General features: G+C 53.8%; 1 pseudogene; it reads right to left on the bottom strand.

Annotated features, from left to right (window-relative positions):
• Positions 1–118: 118 nt before the first annotated feature.
• LOC149272771 (kalirin-like) lies at positions 119–26539 on the bottom strand (annotated as a pseudogene).
• Positions 26540–27989: the final 1450 nt, after the last annotated feature.

Below are 27989 nucleotides of genomic sequence, written 5' to 3'. Positions count from 1 at the left end.
CGAGTCCAGCACAGTGTATCCGGAGACTTCCTGTCACAATCTCTGACTCCTTCCTGTCCGAGGCGGATCCCCGCTGTGAACCGACTCGGGGCTTTAACTCTTTGATGGCTGCAGGCGTTTACGTCGCGGTGCTTTTCCTGCCGACGGCGAAGCTCTTGGCGCCGGGCAGCGGCTGCGCGTCGTTCTGGTGGCTCCGCCGCTCTATGAATCCAGCCAGGCGCGTCGTGTCCAGCGGGATTTTGGAGTGGCTGCTGTAGTGAGGCTGGAGCCACGGATGTTGTAGGCACGTGGCCACCGTGGGCCTCCAGCGTGGATCGGCCTGCAGCGTGGCCCGGATAAAGTCCTGAGCGGCCTGACTCACGCCGGCGAAATACTCCTGCGGGAAGCAGAAGTCCACCCGGCAGATGTTCAGGCAGGTTTCCTCGCGGCTCTCGTCCAGGAACGGAGACACCCCGCTGAGCATGACGTACGTCAGGACCCCCAGGCTCCAGATATCGCTGCCCAGAGACACGGGGGTCCCGTGGATGACCTCGGGGGCCGCGAATTCTGGGCTCCCCAGCAGCCGGTGGATGTGAAAATGTCCCGTGATCTGCACGGCGTCCTCCAGGTCGATGATCTTCACGCGAGGAACCGGAATCCGCAAATCCACGAGGAGATTCTCCGGCTGCAGAGAGAGAAACGCGGGAAATACAGCTGTGCTGAGCGCAGAGGCGGCCATATTGTCCCCGCAAAGCCCGCCCACCAGCGCGACGAACCAATGAGAGGGGGGACCTCGACACAACGTACCGTCATCATCATTATGTATTCTTCTTCTTATTATTATTAGTATTATTATTAATCATATTATTGTTCAGATTATTAGTATTATTATTGGTATTATTATTATTAGTAGCATTAATAGTATTAGTATTTTTCGTATTAGTATTTATTATTGTTCAGATTAGTAGTAGCATTAGTATTATTATTGGTATTATTATTATTCATATTATTATTGTTCGTATTATCAGTATTATTATTATTAGCAGTATTCGTATTATTATTACTATTAGTATTTTTAGTAGCATTATTAGTATTATTAGTAATATTATTATGTAAATTAGCGTCATCAGATCTCCTGTTCGCTGCCGATACGGTGTGGATCAGACCAAGTAAACATATTGGGGGGGTTGTAAACGAGCGCCCACAAAGGCACTTTAAACATTAACCCTTTAATAGCCCATTGTGAATTGTAGTGTTACCCAAATGGCTTTAATACAGGTTGTCATGGAAACCTTGACTTGTCGTTATTTAAAGATACATTTAATGGAATCACCTGCATTCAAGCAGGGATATCACCCATAACATCCTGGGTGCAAAAACACCAACCGGGACTCTTATATATGATCCCAGCAGGGGGGGGGGGATAGGAAGGAGTCAGACTGTGTGACCCCCAGAATCTGCCTCGTCACCCTGAGATTGGGGCCAATAAACCCCAAAGAGCCACGTCTCCGTAACCCTAAAAAATACAGCCATAAAATGTCCACGGCGAGTCCACGCGGCCCCCTCCCCCGACACCTTCCGCTTTCCTCTCACCTTGATGTCCAGGTGAGCCACGCGGCAGCTGTGCAGGTAGCGCAGCGCCTCCATGATGTCACGGATGAAGAAGGAGATCCTCTCCTCCATGAGCTCATCGTGGTTCACCAGGTAATCCAGTAACCGCCCGTCGTCCATCCTGCGAGACAAAGAGTTTACTCAGTACTCCCACTCCCATCACTAGCTGCCCCCGGTGAGCCCTTTAACCCCCCGGCTGCCACTCACAGGTCCAGGACGAGGATGTAGGCGACGGGCGACTCGAACGTGTCGTGGAGGGCCACGTACTGCGGGTGCTGCAGGTGCTGCAGTAACGCCGCCTCATGCGCTGCCTGCTCCCTCTTCTTCATCTTCTTGCTGATGAATTTCACGGCCACGTCTTTCCGGGTCGCTTTCTGCACGCATCTCCGCACCACGGAAAAACGGCCCCTGGGGCAACAAGAATGGGGGAGGGGTGCGAGAGGGGGGTGAAGCAGACTGTCTGCGGGGGGCGCGGATGTACGAGCAGGCTGCATTCAATGTATGTGTCGGGCGCTAAGCGTGTGCATGTCGTACGTATCATGCGTGTAACACGCCTGCCTTCCTTTACCTCCCGATCTCCTGCTGCTCCACATACATGAGATCGAAGTTCTCTCTCCACGCGATGGCCGAGCCGTCCGCGTTCGCGTCTTCAGAGAGAAAAAACGCAAAGTCAGCCCATGTCCCTCCGATAACACTCACTCGCTTCCCACGGCGGCACCACTCCGATAACACTCACTCGCTTCCCACGGCGGCACCACTCCGATAACACTCACTCGCTTCCCACGGCGGCACCACTCCGATAACACTCACTCGCTTCCCACGGCGGCACCACTCCGATAACACTCACTCGCTTCCCACGGCGGCACCACTCCGATAACACTCACTCGCTTCCCACGGCGGCACCACTCCGATAACACTCACTCGCTTCCCACGGCGGCACCACTCCGATAACACTCACTCGCTTCCCACGGCGGCACCACTCCGATAACACTCACTCGCTTCCCACGGCGGCACCACTCCGATAACACTCACTCGCTTCCCAAGGCGGCACCACTCCGATAACACTCACTCGCTTCCCACGGCGGCACCACTCCGATAACACTCACTCGCTTCCCACGGCAGCACCACTCCGATAACACTCACTCGCTTCCCACAGCGGCACCACTCCGATAACACTCACTCGCTTCCCACGGCAGCACCACTCCGATAACACTCACTCGCTTCCCACAGCGGCACCACTCCGATAACACTCACTCGCTTCCCACGGCAGCACCACTCCGATAACACTCACTCGCTTCCCACAGCGGCACCACTCCGATAACACTCACTCGCTTCCCACGGCGGCACCACTCCGATAACACTCACTCGCTTCCCACGGCGGCACCACTCCGATAACACTCACTCGCTTCCCAAGGCGGCACCACTCCGATAACACTCACTCGCTTCCCACGGCGGCACCACTCCGATAACACTCACTCGCTTCCCACGGCAGCACCACTCCGATAACACTCACTCGCTTCCCACAGCGGCACCACTCCGATAACACTCACTCGCTTCCCACGGCAGCACCACTCCGATAACACTCACTCGCTTCCCACAGCGGCACCACTCCGATAACACTCACTCGCTTCCCACGGCAGCACCACTCCGATAACACTCACTCGCTTCCCACAGCGGCACCACTCCGATAACACCCACTCAGGAGCCCCCCAGCTGTCTGTCCTTCCCGCGTCTCACCGTACTCTGCGAGGCGCACCGGCTCCGACGGCTCGCTGGGGACGCTGATACCCCACGGGTTGCTGGCGCTGACCCGAAACCGGTACGTGGCCCCGGGGCAGAGGTCCTCCAGAACCAGATACGTGTCCAGGGTGCAGGCAACAGACTGCTGCCACGTCTGAGACCCTGAGAGACCCCAAAACAAGGCTTAATACCCCAAACAAACAGGGCTTAATACCCCAAACAAACAGGGCTTAATACCCCAAACAAACAGGGCTTAATACCCCAAACAAACAGGGCTTAATACCCCAAACAGGCGCTGTGTCCGTATTATACACAGGGGGGAGGGGTAATAATACTCTACCTTCCTCCTTGTACTCCGCCGTGTACCCCGAGATGGTGCAGTTCCCGGTGCTGGCCGGCGGCAGCCATCGCAGAATCACAGAGGTGCTGCTTCTCTCTTGGGCAACTGGCTGGATGGGGGCCCCTGGGACCCCTAAAGGGGAGAGCAAGTCAAGATTAGCTTGGAGTACTCACACTCCACTGTCTGTTCCACTCACACTCCACGGTCAGATCCACTCACACTCCACTGTACCTTGCACTTTGATCGTAGCCGACGTGGATGTGGCCCCGAGGTCATTGGTCGCCACGCAGGTGTAGATCCCGCTGTCTTGAGGCATCAGATTGCAGATTTTCAGAGTGATGTCACCAGACTCGCTGAACAGCGAAAATCATCAGGGTTATTATAATACTGAGAGCCAGACCACAAGCCACGGACCCGGCCACGGGGCCCAAGCGTCAATACAGGAAGATATTCAGGAGCTCAGCGGTCTCTTCCTCAGATGGAATCTCCTAGGTACTTAAAGCTTAGGCCACGGAACCCTTACCTGGCTGACATGGAGTAAACGCTGCTGTCCCCATTCAGAAGCGTCTGATCCGGACCTTTCCACGCGACGCTCGGCTTTGGTCGGCCACAAACCTTGCAGCGTAACGTCACGGTGTCACCAAGAACACAAATAACGTCCACGAGTGGAACGAGGAACTCGGGGGCCACTGAAAACAAACGGGGGGTATTAGGGGGTACAGAGGAGCAGATACCCCGGCCCCCCCCCCGCCAGTGCAAGCAGCAGAGGCAGAATGTGGCCACTAGAGGGCGCTGTGGGGCCAGCAAACAGATCATGGTTGGCGTACAATGCCCCCCCCCCGGGGGCGATTCTTTACTTCTGGCTTCATATTAGTGACAGCAGATATTATTATTAATCTGAGAGAAGTGACGGGCAGAGACCCCCGATCCCCGCCGGAGATTTACTCACCTTCTTGGATGAAATTCGGATTTATTATCTATAAAAACAGAAAGGAAACAGAAGTGAATGGGTTAATTTGGGGTTCATTTTCACCCTTTACCCCTAATACTGGGAGGTGAGACTCTGTACCTACAAACCATTCCTGTCCACACTAATACCCCAACCGGTGGGTGCCCCTGGTGACTAACCTGCCCTTTAATGCTTTGCAGGAAACTGCGCCCCCCCCCGAAATACCCCGCTGTCTGAATAGGAGAATTATATTAAATCAGCGGGTGCTGGCCCTTCTTACCCCGCTCTAGGCTGACTGTGATGGGAGTTGTAATCCACAGCAGCCCTCCTGGTATTAAACATAATAAATGTCTTGCTGAGATTTGGGGAGTTTGCTTCCTGCCCCATGTGGGGTCCACGGCGGGAGGCAATAGTTCTGGGGCGTAACTCATGGTCAGGGTCAGTGTCTGGCAGGCGCTGCTGTTGGTGAAGATTCCCATTTACCCCCGGGGGTCTCACGCTGGGGGGCAGGAGAAATGCTCCTTCCAAATAGAATCTGGCAGGTGAGTTATGGCGCCACCTGGGGGGCAAAGTCTGTGCAGAATCCTAACTGCCACCAGGGGGCGATCTCTGCGGCTCACCATACGTTGGTGAGATTTTAGCGCCACCAGGTGGGTGAACGAGGTAGAGATTCTCTGAGTTATGCAGAAAAACTTTAAAAACTGTTTTTTTCCCCCCAATTTTTATGACTGTTGCAGCCAATAAAACGATCCGATCAGCCAGACTCTGCACCAGAGACATTTTTACACATGACCCCCATTCATTGGCCGCTGGGGTATTTTCCTGTCAGGTATAAAGAACGTCCCCTGGTGGGTGAAAGTTTCTGAGGTGTTCGGGGTAAATACCCAACTACAGACCCCCTTATAAATACTTCAGAAACCTTCAGAGATTGTAAAAAAAAAATAAAAAAAAAATTGTTACAAACCACAAAAAATATTTTTTTTTACTCAAAATGCTATAAATATTTTTTCATTAAAAGCGGTGTTTGTTTAGGACTCGTGGGGGCAGAGTCCCTGCTGGAAGCCCACCTTGTACAGGAGGCAGAGGGGTCTGAGCCGAGGCCTGGCATGGTGGAGCGGTGCATCTTCCAACTAACTGGCAGGGTTAGGGTTAATCTCTATACCAGTGATCTGATCTCTATAGGGAAGCTTTTGATAAATCATTTTCCGGTGCGAAACGCGTTAAGCAGGTTCTCTGTTTTGTTTAAAAACTGAAAAATATATATTTCTTACTACGGACCCTAATCGTGGAAATATTGCATGATTTTAATGATATTTTGTTTGATCGTCTCTTCCTTGCCAGCGTTTGGTTATTTGAGCCCCATATACGTTGTTTTGTATTTTACTGATTTAAATGTAAATTAATTGGACGCCGCGGTTTTTGTCTTTAGAATATGGAGGTGATCACCGATAGGGGCCCAGGAAGGGAAAGAGTTAAAATGCCGGCAACTCCGTCCAAAAATGATAACCCTGGTTTAATCACTTAAATGAAAAAAGCTGGATTCACGGCTTAGATTTTATTTTATTTTATTACATGGATTTTCATCATTTGCTTTTAATAAAAAAAATGTATCGTCCTGATTTTTTTTTTAAATTTAGTTAGTAAATAACTTTATTAAATCTGTTATTGTGCTCATAGTGTCAGTGACCAGGACTCGCCTGCAGGAGGCGCTGTGTAACAACTACACAACCTGTCTGTCTATCCTGATTTAAAAAATACCACGAATGATGGGTTTATTTACCCCGTTTAATTTATAAAGCCGTTCCCTGCTGTTTCTATACACATTATCGGGGCTTTTAGGGCTGTAGAACCCTGCGATCCCCTCATACCCAGCAAACATTCCGACCTCCTAGAAAAGAGGGGCATCGGGGGGGGAGAGGGGCAACGGGGGGAGAGAAAGGGGCATCAGGCATATTTGCCATTACTGGACATTGTCTGCCAGGGGTGTCTGTCCCCTCGAATTTATGGATTGTATTAATCGCTATATAAATAAAGGATAATAACAACAATAATAATTATAATAATAAATAAAAGATAATATTAACCCCTCACGGCAGGTGACAGAGAAGGTATCAGACCAAACTAAGTATAAGAAGGCGAGTTGCGAAGGTGATGAAGCTGGTAAAACGTAAACAAGTTTTTTGCCCCGTCGCACCGGCCACCTCTGGGGTATCAGTCTGTAGAGCTGCCCGCCATGTTCTTTACTGCCCCTTTAAATGCTGGGATGCCCCATCGCCATCAGATGAAGGCTCCTCACACCCCCAAACAGATCTCACCCGTTATTGCCCCAAGCGGCATCTCCCTACCTCCATACTAGCCCCGGGGTCAAAGTCATCGCACTCGGACTCTTCTGAGCTGTGGTGGTCCTGCGTTTGGAGGCATGAAGGGAAGAAGAGGAGGAATTAGAGAAAAGGCGACATTTCACCCATTTATATCCAAAAACCCGATAAAGGCATTTATTTAGGGTACAGGGGCAAATGAATCTTTGTGGTCTGGCTCATCCGTCGGTATAATCCCAGGGTGACCTTTGTTGGGACAAATAAGAGAACGAGAACACACAGGGCGACGGTAAGACAGACACAGAACCACGAGATCCACAGATATAACGCGATCCGGCGTGGATCCCTCTTGCCAGATACCTCTCCAACGGGCTTTATCTCAGGTGGCCGACTGCTGGGGGTTTATCTGCTAAATCCGGACAGCAGGAAGCCCATAAAATGCTGCAGATTTACGGAACATTCCGGATTTAAATTCATTCAACGAACAATAATGAAAAACCCAACAAGGAACATGACGGTGAAGAGAGGGAAGCCGAGACATGCAGAGGACACGTGGACACACGAACATGCGCACAACACAGAGAGGAAGCAGACCCCGAGACCACCAGGACCCCTCCAAAGACCCAGAGACCACCAGGACCCCTCCAAAGACCCCGAGACCACCAGGACCCCTCCAAAGACCCAGAGACCACCAGGACCCCTCCAAAGACCCCGAGACCACCAGGACCCCTCCAAAGACCCTGAGACCACCAGGACCCCTCGAGAGGAAGACCCCGAGACCATCTGGACATCTTGCAGAGTCAGATCCTACGGCCCCTTGAGAGGAAGCAGAGAGGGTCCCACGCGGACCCCTCCAGAGAAGGAGAGCCCCGAGACCACCCGGACCCTTTGCTGAGGCCGACCCCGAGACACAGACCCCCTCATGGATTGCGAGGAACGCGGGTGGCCGGGGACACTCAGCGTTATGTAGATTAACCCATTAAGGGTCAGCAATAAAATAAAATGTCGAGCCGTGAAGCCCCCGGGGGGCTCGTCACCCTTGGTGTCACTCACCCATCAGCAGAAGATCCAGACGTTCAGCCGGAGAGCCAGAGGCACAGAGCGCTCCGATACCCCGTCAGATACCCCGTCAGATACCCCTCGGCTGGTCGGGGCATCATTAATGTTCAGCAGATCACCACCGATAGCTAGACTGACGAAACTCTAAAGCTTTTACTAACGTTTTCCGTCTCCTGATGCCACCCGTCGGGCCTCACCTGAAATCGGCCCCTCCGCTGGGGGTCCGCAGGCGACACAGAAGCTGCGCTCCCCTCCGGGGCAAAAGCCTACAGATTCCGAACATTAACGCTACCTACACGGGGCAGCAAATTAACCATTCGGAGACCCTTTTCTTGGACTATTAACCCCTGCAGTGCCGTGGGGACCCGACCAGCATGCAGAGTAGGGGATAAAATAATAAGTAAACCGGCGGTGGAAGCGCCATGCACAATAAGAAACGAACCGGCGCGTCCGTCCGCAGCGGGCCGAGATGTGGAGGAATGACCGCCGGCCGCTTACTCACTTTCACCGCGCTGCCCAGACACTCCTTGCTCTTACACTGGCCGTTAGACTCCACCGCGTCCCGCTTTCTCATGCGCAGCGTGTGCCAAGAACATGACTTCCTGTTGTACCAAAAAACGCACCAATCAAACGGCAGAACTAAAACGGGGGGCGTAGAACGGGCGCTGTCCCCATCTCTCAGGATGAAGGGTCCTAATAAAACGGTAACTGCAAGCAGGTCAGCGCCGGTGCGGGGGCCGGAGCCGGACAACACATTTTATACAACATTTCATATAATGACATCATTCAATGACCCGTCTCCCGAACGATGACATAAACACCTTGAGAACAAGTAAATCAACCAGAAAGGGAAGAAGAGATCAAAGGAATCGGGGAGAAGGAAAGAAAAAAGAAAAGAGAAAGAAAAAAAAAAAGGGATAAAAGGAAAGAAAAAGGGAAAGAAAAAAAAAGCGAAAGGAAAAGGGAGAGAAAAAAATGGAGAAAGCCGCGGCCGGTCTGATACTTTGTTGTAACCGCGGGGACAGAACCTGCGCGCCGCACACTTGCGGCTCATCATTCGTTTGTTTTCTAAGGAAATCATTCAGCGCCTGCAGTTTAGGCTGCGATCAGGAAACGTGTAAAGAGCTGCGATTACTAAATCTGTACCGTTTACATAAATAACATACATCGCACGGAACCAGAACATTCCGGATCACGCGAATGGGTGGAGGCGAGCCGGACGCATCTGGTGGGTTTCAGCAGAGTATTAACCCCCGAGCTCCCGGCTCGCGCAGGTACAAGCCTCACACGCTCGTGCGAATTCGTGAAATGAAATTTGAAGCAGGAGCCGCGGGAGACACGCAGGGCACTGACCCGGCTCGCTGCCTTATCGCTGAATGCAATGGCCTAAAGCGCCCTAGAACCTTCTAGTAAACACCCCCCACCAGCGCCTGACCCCACCTGCCACCTCTTTCCCTCTATTCACTACTTTTTAACTTTTGGGAGGATTTCAGGGAAATACAGACTTTTCGGCTAAAATGTATATTTTAACCCTTGCATTGCTGATGAAGTTTTGCAGTCATTATCAGCCATTTCTGTTCCTTACATATAATTGGCTGATTCAGAACCCCCCGGCCCCCCCCCCCCCGGGGGGCAATACACTATCCAGCTGTTTTGCCCTAAAGATTGCAAAGTTTTGTGGAATAAAGAACATCTTTAACAGTTTGGGTCGATTTACCCTCATTTATTACAACGAAAAGAAAACAAAAAGGAAAAAACACAAAAGAAATTAAATACCCCAAAAACAAGCTCTCGGTGAAAATTTATTTTACATATTTAAAAGAATACATTTAAAACGATTCGTTACAATACAGGTACAACGGGGGACGCCGCGGCTAAACTTCTATCGCACCACCTGACTTCTTCAATATCACTTGGTTTCTCTGGTTTTGTGCAAAATACTTATTTTTACAGGAATGTACTGGGCGGGGCCTCGCAAAAAACAAATATATTTTACAAGTTACTGTGAACATATATATTAAAAGAACAAAAAGAGTCAAAAAAGGAAAAGAAGAATAATAATAATAATACAGGCTGTACATAGACAACAAAAAAAACCTCCTCTCTGAGGAGCTGGGCTCAGTCCGACAGTTTTTCACTAATATACAGAGTAGTTACATGGAACGACAGTCCGGTGGAGGCAGCCGACGGATCTTTACCATCTAGCTCTCAAAAGCTGTACAATTATTAACAAAGAGTGCGTTCCCTGCGGGTTCGGCCACGCGACGGGGCGCCACGTTCGCCGCTTCTTCCACCAGCACTGCGGAGAGAAAACTCAGCAGAAAATTCCCACGGCAGCCGACGCGCCACTTACTTGAAGCTCCTGTCGAAGCTCCTGTCGCCGCCGTCGGCGGAGGGGTTTAGTTATTTGGCCCAAAACTGAGCCCGGGATCCAGCCCTCGGCCGCCGGCGAGTGGTCGTTGGCCGGCCGGTAAACCAGGAGCATGTTCTGCTGATTGACGGCCAGGATCTGCACCGCCTCGCCCTGATAGACGCAGATCTCGTTCTCCTTCAGCGCGTAATAATCCTGCACGACCACCATGGAGGTGGCGCCGTTACAGCCGACGAGGTCGCCCTGCCAAAGAAGACGAGGTGCGGTCAGCGACGGAAAGAAACCTAAAGTAACCGCCGAGCGAGTGCCGGACCCCCGCTTATAAACACAGAACATCCCCACTCACTGAGTCAGACTCGCTGGTCTGTGACTCCCCGAAGCGGTTCTAAGGATTGCCAGCGAGGGGTTAAAACCGTTCTACCAGGGCCCCTCCGGAGCTCTTAATACCTCGGGGGGTCACCGTCGGCCCCCGTGGATCCGTCTGTTTTACTTTACAGGAGGGAGAAGCTCTACCTGAACCCCAAGCACTCCGGCTTTACGCGTCTCCCGGCCTCCTCCACAGAATCCCTTCACAGCGTCTTTAATCTACGTGGGGGGGGGCTGCCCCGTGTTACAAAGAGTTAATTAACGCTCGTCTTACACCGGAGACCAAACCCCCTTTAACAATACGAGACGGCGGGGAGAAGACCGATAGCCGCAACGGCCTGCGGGGCGAGAAATCCTCTGTAAGGGAGACAGCGACGCCGCTTTTCTTCTTATTAAATTACATTTTGGGGCAGCGCTTTCTGCTGCAGTTTAGCAAAAAAAAAACCCTCTTCAGCGCTGCAGCTTCCTCCATCACAGAGCAGGAGGTCTGACTGCAGAAAGTCTCACACAGACACCGAGCTGCTCTGTGGGGCTTCACCGCTCCTCCTCGCCACGGACGGGCTTTATCTGCTAAACCGCGGCGGCTGGAAGGCGTTGCCGCGCGCGTACGTTACCTGGCTCACGTCGTACTTGTCCGCCGGCTGGTACAGGTCATACCCCAGCTGCCGTTGGAGGTCGGAGCTTTTCGTGGCGGAAACGACTGGTTACGGCCGGGGAGGTTTCCGGGTTTTTCGGAGCCGATGGAGGAGGAGGAGAGCGGTCTGGACGTGGGGGTCGGGACGCGTCCCACCTGGGGTTTGTTCGTGGCTGCGTTGCTTTCCTTGCGCTGATATTCTATCGGAGATTGGAGCGCTGGGGGACGGGGTGGGGGGGATTGTTAATTAATTAACTTAATCATTTCAGGAAAGTTTACATTTAAATAAATAAATGCAAAAAAAAAAAAAAATTTAAATCATTCAAAGCCAGAACAGGAAGGGTTAAAAAAAAAAAAGTAAAAAAACTCAGAGAAAACGGAATGTTTGAAAAAGACGAACGAACATCGCAGCGCGGAACGTATATAATATATATATATATGGGGGGGCTGAGCATGCGGGGGGGCCTCGTAATGCGGTGCAGTGTATATGGTGCCGTGTAACGGGGGGGCCGGGGTAATGCGGTGCAGTGTATATGGTGCCGTGTAACGGGGGGGCCGGGTAATGCGGTGCAGTGTATATGGTGCCGTGTAACGGGGGGGGCCGGGTAATGCGGTGCAGTGTATATGGTGCCGTGTAACGGGGGGGCCGGGTAATGCGGTGCAGTGTATATGGTGCCGTGTAACGGGGGGGCCGGGTAATGCGGTGCAGTGTATATGGTGCCGTGTAACGGGGGGCCATGTAATGCGGTGCAGTGTAACGGGGGGCCGGGTAATGCGGTGCAGTGTAACGGGGGGCAGTGTAAACGGGGGGGGCCGCGTACGGACGGCGTCTCACAGTTTTTAGAATGAGCGTCACATTCAGAAAAGGCGAAGAGATCGCAGACTTACTGGGAGGAGGAGCAGCGAGGCGACAGGCGAGAGAAAAACAGAAGACACGAGGAGTCAGTGAGTTTACACGGAACACGTCTGCACTGCGACACGCTAAGAGGGCCGCTCTGCCACCCCAGCACACGCGGGGCCGATTACCCCGGGAGTTGCCCACCCGCCCCGGGGCGTATGTCGCACGGCAAGTGTTCATTTTTCAATGATGATAAAAACACTTCTGGGAAGGCTTTGGCCGCTCAGCAGTGATGGGAGTGATGCTTCTATCGCTGCACTTGGCGGAACAGCAGCTTTAATATTAACCTACAGCTGGTGAACATGCGCGCAGTGCTCCCTCCAGATAAATGGATATCGATCCTTCCCGGATACCCAGCCTTAATTATTAATTCCCCCATTTATTCCCCCTCCCCCGCATCATAACCCATCGCCGGGTATTCCCAGATCCCACCGAAATGCCCCCGCCAGATCTTACCCCGTTTCAGGCATTCCTTGCAAATGCCCCGAGATCGCCCCCTTTCCTGTGTTTCCATATACCTCCCCAGACCATGCCCCCTCCTGCCCTTCACAGGCACCCCCCCATTCCTCCCAGATGCCCCCAGACCACGCCCCTCCTGCCCTTCATAGGTACCCCCCCCATTCCTCCAGATGCCCCTGGGTCATGCCCCTGTCCTGCCCCTCCGATTGGCTCACCGTTCAGGAAGTCTCGCTGGGTCTCCAGCACTTGGCCGATGTCTCGCACCCAGGCCTGTTTGATGTCGGCGTTGGCGGCCCTGTAACACGACTCTCTCCGAGGTCTCCCGGCTCAGCACCGCGAATTTACACGGGTCGTTCTCCACGCTTTCCTCCAGGATGAGATACGTCATCTGCGGGGAGAGCGGGGGAGAGCGGGGCGTCAGCGGCTCCGGGGGAAAAGCAGCAACGAGAGCCCCCGCTACGAGCGGAAAGCGGACGAGACCCGCGTCGCCCAGCGGGGAGAACGGGCGAGACACCGGGGGCGAGAACGGGGTGTTAAGGGCGTTTCTGAACGATGCCCCGAAAAGGAGACGTCCGCCGCCGTAAATTACCATTTTTATCTTTTGATACACATTTTGACTGCGCCGTTTAGTTTCGCGCCCCCAGAGGGAGACGTCCTGCGCATGCTCACTGGCGCTCCTATCGAAGTCATCGCAGAAGCAGCCAATCGCATGCATGCTAGCAAAACATCGGTGTTCAGATAGCGATTGGCTGCTGTTACAGTGACTTCACTGAAATCGCGGCTCCCATTGGCTAGGACCTTGTGAGTGTGAGCGAGCGGCATACTTAGGTACGCTTCCTGCTTTCAGGACAGACACCTGGGGGAGGAGTTACCAGACAGACAGACAGACAGACGAACTCCAATACGCCGACTGAAACGCATAAGAGCAGCCGCCGCATACCGGCGAGGGCCCCGGCGACGCGTCCGGCTCCTCTCACCTTGATGCCCTTCTTGAACATGTACCCCGGGACGGACGAGCCTTTCCGGAGGAGCTCGCTGAAGATCACGATCTGCTCGGAACAGGAAAAACCCGTCTCTCCTTGGTCCGTGATTGGACGCCGGACTCCTGCTCGATCACGTAGAACGTATCCTGCTGAAGGAGCTTTCCTTGGGCCGTGAGCTTCCCCTTTAAAACACACAAACTACATATCAGCGGCTGCGATATAACACGCTAACAACACGCGAGTGCCGCCGGAGCTCGGGCCTTTGTCTTTGCACCCCGTGTATGCAGTCACCTGTGCAGAGCGGGGGGATGGGGACGGAGGATGGGTAATGCGGCACTTTAAACCCTTTCACTGACACGCCCCGCAGTAGAGACTTTCCAACCCCCTTTAAACCAGCGCACCGGGCGCAAAATCTTTACGTTTTTTTTTTTTTTATTATTGAAAGCAAAAACAGCCGTCTGCCCCCCGACCTCCTCAGACCCCCCCCCACCCCCCCGAGCGGCGCACCGGCAGGGACGGCCGCAGGGTGAACTTTGATAAGCGGCAGTCACCGGGCCGGTTAAATATAACCTGTTTGCCGAGGAGGCGCCGCGCGGGATTTTCATGCATTTTGCATCTCGGCGGCTTCTGTTTTCTCTTTATTTTGATAACATTAAAAGCACATCGCATTAACCCCTCGGTGCCCGGCGCTCCGCTAGCAGCGCATGCGCAGGGAACGCGGGTTAGCGAGGCGCCGGATCGGTGTTTGTGACGGCGCAGCTCTGTCCCTGAACCTAAATACCGATTTCTGCGGCCAAAACAAGGAGCGTCACTGACAAAAGGCGACCGACGAACCCCAGAGGTCAGCCTCGCGCTTCCAGCATGCGCAGCCGCCGTGCCGCATATCACACGGAGCAGCGTCACGGGACCCGGCGTGAACCCCCTTTAGCCGGTCTTTTTAACCCCCCGCACTCACCTCGAATCCCTGAAGCCTTCCCAGATTCATCATATCGTTACAGCGCTTCGGAACAAGGCACATTAACTCAACGGCTCGCTGCGGCACACAAGAAACACGCATGTTATTAGTATGTGTATTCAGCACACGCATAACACACGCAAACACTAGACAAGAACACGGGCCTTCGCTTCCTCCTCCGGTGATAATTCCGGCTGTAGACGGAGCGATAAACCCTCCGGCGCGTTTCACTGCAAACTGCAACTTCACTAAATTAACCCCCCAAAAAAGGAGGACGCTCACCTCGGTCTCTGAACAAGTCCAACCCGGCTTTCTCACTGTACCTGAGGAAGTCCTGTTGGGGAGAGAGAAATGAGAGACAGGAGGGGGAGAGAGAGAAAAGAGGGAGAGAGAGGGAGAGACAAGGAAGAAGAGAAGAGGGGGAGAGAGGGAGGAGGGGGGAGAGAGGGGGGGAGAGGGAGGGTGGGGGGTAGAGGGAGTGGGGGGGGAGAGAGAGGGGAGGGGGGGGAGAGAGAGGAGAGAGAAGTTGTCATTAAGCTCTGTGTCTGAATATTAGCAGCCACTCGTGAGCAGTGAGTGTGCGCCGGGCCGAGGGGCCTCCTGGATTAAGTAGCGATCGCACTCGCACTCAGCCCCGCACTCGCGTGCTCAGCTGGATCTAGCGGGCGCTCTTAGGCTCGGACGCACTGCCCTGGTGCATTCTGGGCCGCGGTTAAAACGATTAACCCTTTAATTAGCGGGTCCGTCGCTCACCTTCAGCAGCAGCTGGTACTTGGTGATCCTCTGAATCGGTTTAATGAGGAAGTCGCTGATTGTGAATCTCTGGTTTATTTCCTGCGTCACTTCCTGCAAAACAACAACAATAGTGATGGGAGTTACTCCAGCCAATCACAGCTCCCCGCAGCGGGGCGACCAATCACAGCTCCCCGCAGCGGGGCGACCAATCACAGCTCCCCGCAGCGGGGCGACCAATCACAGCTCCCCGCAGCGGGGCGACCAATCACAGCTCCCTGCAGCGGAACGACCGATGAGGACCCAGAGTCACAGACCAGAGGTGACGGCCGCATTCCATCAAAACCAGTGGACACGGTAACACAGACCTTCGCACACGCACCACACGCACACTGTAAATGCTGATCACGTGGCCGCGCGACTTGCGATAAAAGTTTCGTACCTCAAAGTAAGAATCGTATTCGGCCACCACGTACTCCGAGCGAGGCTTGTTCTGGCAATAAACCACATACATGTGCAACCTCCGCTCCTAAACAAGACGACAACATGTTATTCACACGCAACAGAAACACGTCTCTGTGTCATGCTCCATGTCATGCTACACGTGATGCTCCGTGGCAGGATGAGCTTGTACATGGAGCACATGCAGGGAACGTATGTTTAGGGAATTGGATATAAACCGTGTGCTCCACATACAAAGCATCACGGGCTCCCTACGTCACGTAAAGCGACCGCGTGCTCCACGCATGTAAAAGCCGGAAGAACTCACGTGTTTGATGAAGAGCTGCGCCAGGCGCTCGGGTTCCTCGATGCATTTCTGCAATTCCCCCAGAAAAAAGCTGCAAAAAACAGAGAATTCAGTAACCCAAACATTAACCCGTTCACTGCCGGTTCACTGCAGGCCGGCCAAGTCAATTCTGCGGCGATTAACCCTTTGAATGCTGCATGGAGGGGGGGGGGAATCGCTGTAAGGCCCCCCTCCTTCTTTGCATCATTTCACAGGAAGGAGCCTAAAAGTAGCAACTTTACCAAAAACTAAAGATTTTAAAAAATATTTATAAAAAAAAATAATTGATAATATTTTCCCCCAATCAGAAGGCTGAGAAGAAAACGCGGCTCACAGCGCAGAGGAGAAACAGTTCATTGTCGCAGATTGAATGGATGCGTCTGGGGCCCTGATCATGCGCAGCACCCTGTGAGGGTGGGGGCCCCCGCGTAGGGCAGATCATGCGCAGGACCCTGTGAGGGTGAGGGTGGGGGCCCGGGGCCCCTGCGTGGGGCAGATCATGCGCAGCACCCTGTGAGGGTGAGGGTGGGGGCCCGGGGGCCCCTGCGTGGGGCAGATCATGCGCAGCACCCTGTGAGGGTGAGGGTGGGGGCCCGGGGGCCCCTGCGTGGGGCAGATCATGCGCAGCACCCTGTGAGGGTGGGGGCCCCTGCGTGGGGCAGATCATGCGCAGCACCCTGTGAGGGTGGGGGCCCGGGGCCCCTGCGTGGGGCAGATCATGCGCAGCACCCTGTGAGGGTGAGGGTGGGGGCCCGGGGGCCCCTGCGTGGGGCAGATCATGCGCAGCACCCTGTGAGGGTGAGGGTGGGGGCCCGGGGGCCCCTGCGTGGGGCAGATCATGCGCAGCACCCTGTGAGGGTGGGGGCCCCTGCGTGGGGCAGATCATGCGCAGCACCCTGTGAGGGTGGGGGCCCGGGGCCCCTGCGTGGGGCAGATCATGCGCAGGACCCTGTGAGGCTGGGGGTCCGTGTCATGCGCGGGTGGAAAGCGCAGACCCGCCTGGCTGCATCACGCCGTGTCTCCGCTCCACGGCTGGGAACAGAGGGCTCTATTGTTCCTCCCCGGCCCGTAACAGGAGGGAACTTTAACCCTTTGCTGCCCGGCCCAGAAAATCAGTTCAGAGGAGAATAGGAGGTCTGGTTAACTCTTTATGATCTTCCCGTGGCGCAGGGGCATTAACCCCTTAATACACGTCTACGAATAATATGATCAATAAAAACCACGTCTGGAGCCCCCGATATATAACCGGCGCAGGGTCCGGGGCGCCACTCACTCTTTGTGCCAGTCGTAGATCTGGTGGATGTTGCCGAACACGATCTTCTCCTTCCCGTCCATCTCCTCCGGCGTTCCCTTCTCTTTCATCCGTGGGATAAAGTTCTGTGGATAAACCAACGTGGGGCGAGTGGGCAGAAGATCCACGGCGGCAAACCGCCTGCCCACGGGTCCCGGAAACATAGCCGCTAACTGCCCCGTACACCAGTAAACAGTCCTGTTATACAGCGTCTTATTCCACAGCAGTTACCTGAGAGAAGCTGGGGCAGAGGCACTGCATCCACTACGTCTGGCAAAGATACATTTATCCGGGGATCAGGACCTCTCTGGCACTAAAATAGTTAACCCCGGGGACCGGTCCACGTTAGGCACTCACCTCCACCACCACGCCGAGATCCTTCACGTAATCCACCTCCGTCTGCACCAACTCGTTCAGGACAAACCTGCAATGCAACCAAGTTAACGAAGCCCCCGCCGGTCCTGCCCCAGGGGCCACGCTGCGTGGAGTGGGACACGCTTAGTACATCTGAGTGAATGCGCGGTGAGTGTGGGTTGCAGTGATTGTGTGTGGGTGCGTTGTGAGCGTGGGAGGTTACGGGGGTTACGTGGACAATAAGTGGCGCTTTAGGGGTCCCTCAGGTTTGGGAAGCATTGCGTGTAACCCGGACTCACATTCTGCCCCTGAGCGCTTTGGCTTTCTGCTCTTCTTCGTGATTCCGAGGGGCCGGAGATGGGGCCAAACCTTTGTTTAAATACCCGTCTGCCACGGCGTGCGCGCCACGGAAGCTGCTTCCATCCGGCGTCTGCGAGAGAAAAGCAACCAATGGCCGGCGTAAAAAAAATGCCGGATAATCCCCTGCTGGAGGGAAACGGATCCACGTCTCTGAATCCGGGGGCCACTAAAGGAGGGTCTCCGTCCAGCCAGGGATATCTGCCACCAGATCCGCAGCACAAAGCGAGCGCCACGTCTGCCACCAATACGGGCAGCCGGTGCCACCGGGAACCAGTCTGTTCACCAGCCTCAGTACCGGAATATTAAAGATGGCCACGTTTACCCGACACACCGGCTATTCTGGGTTATAAATCCCTACAGCGGGTGATTCACAGCCTCACCCCGTGGATTTGGGGTCAAAGGCTGCCACGCTGGGTAACCGGCTGGCATTTCTACCCCCGGGTGATTTATCTGCCTGCATTCAGTGGCACCAGTGGACTGCATCGTGAAATGGGGGCAAAAGGGTTAAACCGTATTATTCCATTTCCAACTAAAAAACCCAAGCAAGCAAGGGGCCACGTGGCGGGAATACGGCGTGCCACGCGAGGGCCACATGTGCCACTTACCATCTTGTTCCGTACCAGATTCTCTATAGCATTGACCAGCTCAGCCGCGCTGGGGACCTCCGCCGAGCTCTGACGGGCCACAAGCAAAGAGGGCTGGGAGCCACGCGTGAGCAAAGGGAGAGCAGGAGCCAAAGGGGGCAGGACAGACAGAAGACAGGCAGGGGCCACGGGATAGAGCCACAGGCAGGGGCCACGGGGATGTTATGGGAAAAAAGAAAGTATCAAGAACAGTTAGTAACAATCAGGAGAAAGGCGAGCCAATCAAACGCAGCCATTAACCCCTCCACTGCCAGAGATGTCTCACGCTTTAACCCGCAGTCAGCGCCTGGAACCTCCACCCAGCGGAACGCCCTGAACTATTACAACAGAGTTACCAGGTGCAGCGATACGTGGGACGGGCGAGAGCGTGGGCAGGAGGGCAAATAAAGAGCCACTTATCAGATACAAGATTCAACAAATAAAATAACTAACCCTGACTATACATTATACAGGGGTCAGCTCGCTGATTTATCTATACATTATACAGGGGTCAGCTCGCTGATTTATCTATACATTATACAGGGGCCGGTCACTGATTTATCTATACATTATACAGGGGCCGGTCACTGATTTATCTATACATTATACAGGGGCCGGCTCGCTGATTTATCTATACATTATACAGGGGCCAGTCACTGATTTATCTATACATTATACAGGGGCCGGCTCACTGATTTATCTATACATTATACAAGGGGGCCGGTCACTGATTTATCTATACATTATACAGGGGGCCGGTCACTGATTTATCTATACATTATACAGGGGGCCGGCTCACTGATTTATCTATACATTATACAGGGGGCCGGCTCACTGATTTATCTATACATTATACAGGGGGCCGGTCACTGATTTATCTATACATTATACAGGGGCCGGACACTGATTTATCTATACATTATACAGGGGCCAGTCACTGATTTATCTATACATTATACAGGGGCCGGACACTGATTTATCTATACATTATACAGGGGCCAGTCACTGATTTATCTATACATTATACAGGGGCCGGACACTGATTTATCTATACATTATACAGGGGGCCGGACACTGATTTATCTATACATTATACAGGGGCCAGTCACTGATTTATCTATACATTATACAGGGGGCCGGCTCGCTGATTTATCTATACATTATACAGGGGGCCGGTCACTGATTTATCTATACATTATACAGGGGTCGGTCACTGATTTATCTATACATTATACAGGGGGCCGGCTCGCTGATTTATCTATACATTATACAGGGGGCCGGTCACTGATTTATCTATACATTATACAGGGGGCCGGTCACTGATTTATCTATACATTATACAAGGGGGCCGGTCACTGATTTATCTATACATTATACAGGGGGCCGGTCACTGATTTATCTATACATTATACAGGGGGCCGGCTCACTGATTTATCTATACATTATACAGGGGGCCGGCTCACTGATTTATCTATACATTATACAGGGGGCCGGTCACTGATTTATCTATACATTATACAGGGGCCGGACACTGATTTATCTATACATTATACAGGGGCCAGTCACTGATTTATCTATACATTATACAGGGGCCGGACACTGATTTATCTATACATTATACAGGGGCCAGTCACTGATTTATCTATACATTATACAGGGGCCGGACACTGATTTATCTATACATTATACAGGGGGCCGGACACTGATTTATCTATACATTATACAGGGGCCAGTCACTGATTTATCTATACATTATACAGGGGGCCGGCTCGCTGATTTATCTATACATTATACAGGGGGCCGGCTCGCTGATTTATCTATACATTATACAGGGGTCGGTCACTGATTTATCTATACATTATACAGGGGGCCGGCTCGCTGATTTATCTATACATTATACAGGGGGCCGGTCACTGATTTATCTATACATTATACAGGGGGCCGGTCACTGATTTATCTATACATTATACAGGGGCCGGCCACTGATTTATCTATACATTATACAGGGGCCGGTCACTGATTTATCTATACATTATACAGGGGGCCGGTCACTGATTTATCTATACATTATACAGGGGCCGGCTCGCTGATTTATCTATACATTATACAGGGGCCGGTCGCCGATTTATCTATACATTATACAGGGGGCCGGTCGCTGATTTATCTATACATTATACAGGGGCCGGCTCGCTGATTTATCTATACATTATACAGGGGCCGGCTCGCTGATTTATCTATACATTATACAGGGGGCCGGTCACTGATTTATCTATACATTATACAGGGGCCGGTCACTGATTTCTCTATACATTATACAGGGGCCGGTCGCTGATTTATCTATACATTATACAGGGGCCGGTCGCTGATTTATCTATACATTATACAGGGGGACGGTCACTGATTTATCTATACATTATACAGGGGCCGGTCACTGATTTATCTATACATTATACAGGGGCCGGTCACTGATTTATCTATACATTATACAGGGGGCCGGTCACTGATTTATCTATACATTATACAGGGGCCGGCTCGCTGATTTAACTATACATTATACAGGGGCCGGCTCGCTGATTTCTCTATACATTGTACAGGGGCCGGTCGCTGATTTATCTATACATTATACAGGGGCAGGTCGCTGATTTATCTATACATTATACAGGGGGCCGGTCACTGATTTATCTATACATTATACAGGGGCCGGCTCGCTGATTTATCTATACATTATACAGGGGCCGGTCGCTGATTTATCTATACATTATACAGGGGGCCGGTCGCTGATTTATCTATACATTATACAGGGGCCGGCTCGCTGATTTATCTATACATTATACAGGGGCCGGCTCGCTGATTTATCTATACATTATACAGGGGGCCGGTCACTGATTTATCTATACATTATACAGGGGCCGGTCACTGATTTATCTATACATTATACAGGGGCCGGCTCGCTGATTTATCTATACATTATACAGGGGCCGGTCACTGATTTATCTATACATTATACAGGGGCCGGTCACTGATTTATCTATACATTATACAGGGCCGGCAGGGTTTGTCTCTGCACCTTGTCGTCTTGCGCAGGCTCGTTGTCGAAGATCTTCATGGGTGGCGGGAGCGGGGTGTGCGACTCGTCGTCTGCCTCTTCATCCCAGCCCTTCTTCCCCTTCTGGAAAATCAAAGGCATTTAGGGCATTATTTATAAATCATGTTCCAGGGCGCCGAGTATTTCTCCTGCGTGTGACGTGTGTTTCTGTGTACGAGGACATGCGTGATCCGAGCCCCCACCTCGTCCGCGCTGTCCCCCTGCGGGGTGGTGTCCTCGCCGGCGCGGGGGGATCCGAGGTTGGGGGTCCCTCTTTTCTTTTGCTTCTTGATGTTGCCGTCGGCTTTGCCGCTGTTCAGTCGCCGGACGGGGCTCGTCAGCCACTTCTTCAGGGTGTTGGTGGAGCGTTTGGGGCCCGGGGAGCTCTGGATGGAGTTCAGGGACGCCTGAGGCTGCAGGTTGGCCACGGAATCCGACTTCCCGCCGTTCTCTCCGGAGGAAAACGCGTCTGGAGGACAACAAACAGTTAATGCACCGCGAGTCTACCCCCACTCCAGCACCACAGGGGTTAATGCTCCAGAAACGTGTATCAGGATTGTGACCCCCCCCAGCGAGTGACCCCCGAACGCCACGTCCCCCCCCCCCCCCCCCCCCCCCGGTAAGCAGACACAAACACAGGGGGCCACGTTCACCGACAGATTATTAACACCTTCATTACCGGGCACTTGCGTGGATGTATGAAGCGAACACAGCAACAGGTATCATGCATGCAAACACGCTTCACGCAAACACGCGATTCACGCAAACACGCGATTCACGTGAGATTTCTCAAATGTATTAAAAAAACATTTCATTAAAAAACTATTAATTTCCATGCCGACTGCTCCAAACTTAGCATTTTTGGAGGACTTTTCTGTTTGATAAAATATCCCCCAGCCGGCTGTCACATGACAGGAAATCAGGGTACCGAGATACAGGGACTTGCTTTGGGAAAGTCGAGGCAGTTGGCAGGTGTGTGGCATGTAAGGAATGTAACATGCGTGTTTTCACCTCCCGCTGGGTAAAAACAATTCCCGTTTCTGGGCGTATTTTCTGGGTTGTGAAACAGGGAGCCGGCGAAGCGCGTCGGGCAGGAACGTTACGCAATCCCAGCCGGTGACACGGGCCGGGGACACTCCCACCGAGGGGTTAATCACGCGTGAGCCATACGCTCAGAGCGTCCAGACGGGGGCCAGGCGCTGCCAGAACCGGGGGCAAATCGGCTAATCTACCCCAGATCCCCGTCAGAGAAGGGCATGGGGTTTGTGGGCAGAACAGGCGCAGCGGGGGGGGCAGTCTCCGGGTATCTGGCACGGTCAGGCGGCAGCCACCACACGGCGCGAAAGATAAATGACTCAGCGGAACCCGCAGCCCCCCCCAAAACACTGAAAAACACCAAAAAAACAAACACCAGATCAATCAGATTCCCGGGGGGGGGGGGGGCGGCAGGGGTCCGCATTATACGGACCGTCCAGAAGCAACCAGCAGGTGCCCACCGGGGGCCGCCTCTCACGTTTTATGTATTGGAGTTATATCCGCCACATGTCTTTACAGCTGGACCACGTGGGCCGAATGGGGCCGATCTGCTGCTGGATTCTGTGCATAAATCACACAGACAGTGAAGCTCTTGTTTAACCCCTTAAACGGATCACAGATTGCGTGTTATATGGTGGCTGTGATTAAATGGTTAAATATATACTGGTGCAAATGCTGGCTATACCCCCCCGGGCTTTATTAACTAACCTGTGTTACCTGCAGCAGACAATACACAGAGTCATCCCGCCCGTAAGCCTCGGGGTGATGGGAGTCAGACTCACCGGGCGGCGATACTCATCCCCTAATTATATCGCTTATTGCCGCGCACACAGAGAGCCCCCCGGGCTTCAGCTGCTGCAACCGACGGCAACCGACCACTGACTGGATAAGGGGGAGGTCTGCGCATGGATAAGGTGGGGGGCTCTGCGCGTGGATAAGGGGGGGGGCTCTGCGCGTGGATAAGGGGGGGGGCTCTGTGCGTGGATAAGGGGGGGGGCTCTGCGCGTGGATAAGGGGGGGGGCTTTGCTCCCTGCGGTTCTCTCCTTCCCACAGGGATAATTCCCAGCGAGGGAGGATCGGCTCATGACGGAATGCGGCAGAACCGGCCCCGCCGGACTCGTATTGTTTACAACTGAAACAAATACCACGTCCCGGACCCCGACAGCCGGGAAACAATGGATGACACAGGGGGTCCTGCAAGCCCCACCCTATCCAAATCATGACCAGTCTGCGGACCCCCTGCCAGCCTCCTCGCTGCCCCCACTAGCTGCGGACCCCCCGCCAGCCTCCTCGCTGCCCCCACTAGCTGCGGACCCCCCGCCAGCCTCCTCGCTGCCCCCACTAGCTGCGGACCCCCCGCCAGCCTCCTTGCTGCCCCCACTAGCTGCGGACCCCCCGCCAGCCTCCTCGCTGCCCCCACTAGCTGCGGACCCCCCGCCTGTCTCCTCTCTGCGGCTCTTTACCCACAGAACCCCAAAACATGGAATTTTAAGCCTGAAAGGGCAACCCCAGAGGCCGTCCTCACAGCAGAGACAGACAGACAGACGGACGGACGGACACACAGACAGACGGACGGACGGACACACAGACAGGCGCCGCGGGTAATCGGTTATTGATCTAATCTCCAATAATCCCCGATAATCCCGTTACACTCTAACACTCTCAGGCAGGATAAGCAGACATTACATCCCATTAACACGCTAATTACCGGCGTGACACATGCATCACCTGCAACATACATCCTGCGCATTCTTTACACGCCGCCGTTTCTAGTCTCCCCCCCCCCCGATAAATCTTTCGGCAGCGATACTTTACCGATTCTATTTTTGAACTCGCAGCGGGTGCCTCATCGCCACTGATGGACTGCGACTCCCATCATGCAATGCGCTGAGCATCGTGGGAGTTGTAGTCCGCAGTTTCAGAAACTGGATATGTTGCACAGATGTTTCTCCAACATCCCGCGGAGGATACAGAGATAAATCCCGCCATAAGCTGCTGTCAGATCAGGAAACCAGATGAGATCCTCATCACACACACAATATAAATGGGAGTGAGTGCCTGGACTGGCGTCCCAGCAGAGATGGCAGAAACAGACACAAAAAATCCCTAGAGACATCGGATCGGGGCAACTAAACGAGGCTTTAATAACGTGACCGACGCGTAACGCGAGGAGCGTCGCCGGCATCACCTAAGCGTGTTTTCATGGGCACGGGGGGCTCCTCATACACCGGCGCGGAGGTCTCTCGCTGACACCCGGCCGGTTCCGCGCATGTTCCCGGTTAGTCTCTGGTTTCAGCAAACAGCAGGAATCTGACGGCTTTTGACCTGAATCCTCTGAAATAACAGAAACCAGCGGGGGGCGACGAGCCGGGTGGACGGAGAGACCCCCGGGGACGGTGAAAAGAGACAAGGACATCAAAGCCGGGGCAGGAATGCAGCGCGCACCATGCGCAGCCCCCCCCCATACTGCGACCCCAGCCCCCCCGCTGCCGCCAGACACAAGATGAAGGGAATTCCAGGATTTTTTGATCCAAAGTGAAATCCCATCTGCTGGAAATTCACCCCAAAAAATCAGCCGGGAATCTGGATTTAAAAATAACCCAGATCAGCGAGTCCCACGCAGACCCCTCCGGGCAACACCTACAACTCTCAGCACGAGGAGAAAAACAGACCGCAACACGTGGTGCATCGAGCCATGGGGGTCCCAAAATCCTCCCCGCCAGAGGAAGCCCCCGAACGCCCCGCGCATGGACTCTCCTCAGAGCGAATCATGCCGGGCGATCCAGATATTGGAAACATACGTGTGACACGCGTGATGCAGCCGTGGGGGGACAATACGTGGCTGGGCCCCCATACATAACCCGCACAAAGCAGGGATTAAAACGTGTCACATACGTGTTGCGTCTCTGATCGTATAATTACCAGACAGCAACCGTGACCACCCCCCGGCGGCGGATTCCGAGGGGCTTTATTCCCCGGCAGGTGATCGGCGGCCCCCGGCACCCACTTGGGTTTTCTGGGTTTAGAATTAGTTATTTTATAATTTATTACTTTATAAAATATAAGGAATCCGTTTTATTAGCGGCCCGGAAGGGGTTAATACGGTTCAGTTTTTGGGGGGGTTATCGTTTCTTGCGATTTCTCGCGTTTCGATGATTGTGTCGTTTTTCGTGATACTTTGTAACGTTTTCTCTTCTCTAAACAATCTCTGCGGTGAAAATCCGACCTCAGCAGGTCCTCCCCCCAGATCATCACCAAACCCCCCCCCCCGAAACTGCCCCCTGCCCGCGGGGGTCACAGCCGAGCCCCCGTCAAATGACAAAAGACGGCAAAAGCGGCAAGTCTCGACGAGAAACATTGGCAGCAAATATCACCAGAACCGTCCCAACCGCCCCCAAAACTCCCAAAACTCTCAGCCTAAAGCCAAACGCACAAACAACAACACAACGTCCCGTTCTCACAGCAAAGGTAGTACATACAGGGAAAGGGTACCCAGCTGTGGGGTTATTGCAGTCGCTTACCTCTGTCCGTACAGCAGCAGCAGCAGCACTTGGCACAGAACCAGCCCAGGCAGGGGCCCGGAGCGTGCGCGGCGCTGCCCCCCTTCATCCTGCCCTCAGGGGTCTCATGGCCACAAGCAGCAAGGAGTATCAACACCGGGAGCCTCCGCGAGCTGTGAGCAAGTGCAGGGAGGGCAGAACACCTACCCCTGGGGGGAGGAGCCGGGGGCGGGGACTCACACTGTCACCGGGATACGGCCACAATAACCTGCCCCTATACCCCGTCCCAGGGCAACAACACACAGCCGAGAGAACCTGCCCCTATACCCCCTCCCAGGGCAACAACACACAGCCGAAAGAACCTGCCCCTATACCCCCTCCCAGGGCAACAACACACAGCCGAGAGAACCTGCCCCTATACCCCCTCCCAGGGCAACAACACACAGCCGAAAGAACCTGCCCCTATACCCCCTCCCAGGGCAACAACACACAGCCGAGAGAACCTGCCCCTATACCCCCTCCCAGGGCAACAACACACAGCCGAGAGAACCTGCCCCTATACCCCCTCCCAGGGCAACAACACACAGCCGAGAGAACCTGCCCCTATACCCCGTCCCAGGGCAACAACACACAGCCGAGAGAACCTGCCCCTATACCCCCTCCCAGGGCAACAACACACAGCCGAAAGAACCTGCCCCTATACCCCCTCCCAGGGCAACAACACACAGCCGAGAGAACCTGCCCCTATACCCCCTCCCAGGGCAACAACACACAGCCGAGAGAACCTGCCCCTATACCCCCTCCCAGGGCAACAACACACAGCCGAGAGAACCTGCCCCTATACCCCGTCCCAGGGCAACAACACACAGCCGAGAGAACCTGCCCCTATACCCCCTCCCAGGGCAACAACACACAGCCGAGAGAACCTGCCCCTATACCCCGTCCCAGGGCAACAACACACAGCCGAGAGAACCTGCCCCTATACCCCCTCCCAGGGCAACAACACACAGCCGAAAGAACCTGCCCCTATATCCCCTCCCAGGGCAACAACACACAGCCGAGAGAACCTGCCCCTATACCCCCTCCCAGGGCAACAACACACAGCCGAGAGAACCTGCCCCTATACCCCCTCCCAGGGCAACAACACACAGCCGAGAGAACCTGCCCCTATACCCCCTCCCAGGGCAACAACACACAGCCGAGAGAACCTGCCCCTATACCCCCTCCCAGGGCAACAACACACAGCCGAGAGAACCTGCCCCTATACCCCCTCCCAGGGCAACAACACACAGCCGAGAGAACCTGCCCCTATACCCCGTCCCAGGGCAACAACACACAGCCGAGAGAACCTGCCCCTATACCCCCTCCCAGGGCAACAACACACAGCCGAAAGAACCTGCCCCTATACCCCCTCCCAGGGCAACAACACACAGCCGAGAGAACCTGCCCCTATACCCCCTCCCAGGGCAACAACACACAGCCGAGAGAACCTGCCCCTATACCCCCTCCCAGGGCAACAACACACAGCCGAGAGAACCTGCCCCTATACCCCCTCCCAG

This window comes from Sceloporus occidentalis, unplaced genomic scaffold (assembly GCF_023333645.1).
Source record: "Sceloporus occidentalis isolate IW3139 unplaced genomic scaffold, rSceOcc1.0.p SCAF_420, whole genome shotgun sequence".
Classification (NCBI taxonomy): domain Eukaryota; kingdom Metazoa; phylum Chordata; class Lepidosauria; order Squamata; family Phrynosomatidae; genus Sceloporus; species Sceloporus occidentalis.
The sequence above is the reverse complement of the archived record's forward strand: the minus strand, read 5'-3'. Positions and strand labels throughout refer to the sequence as shown.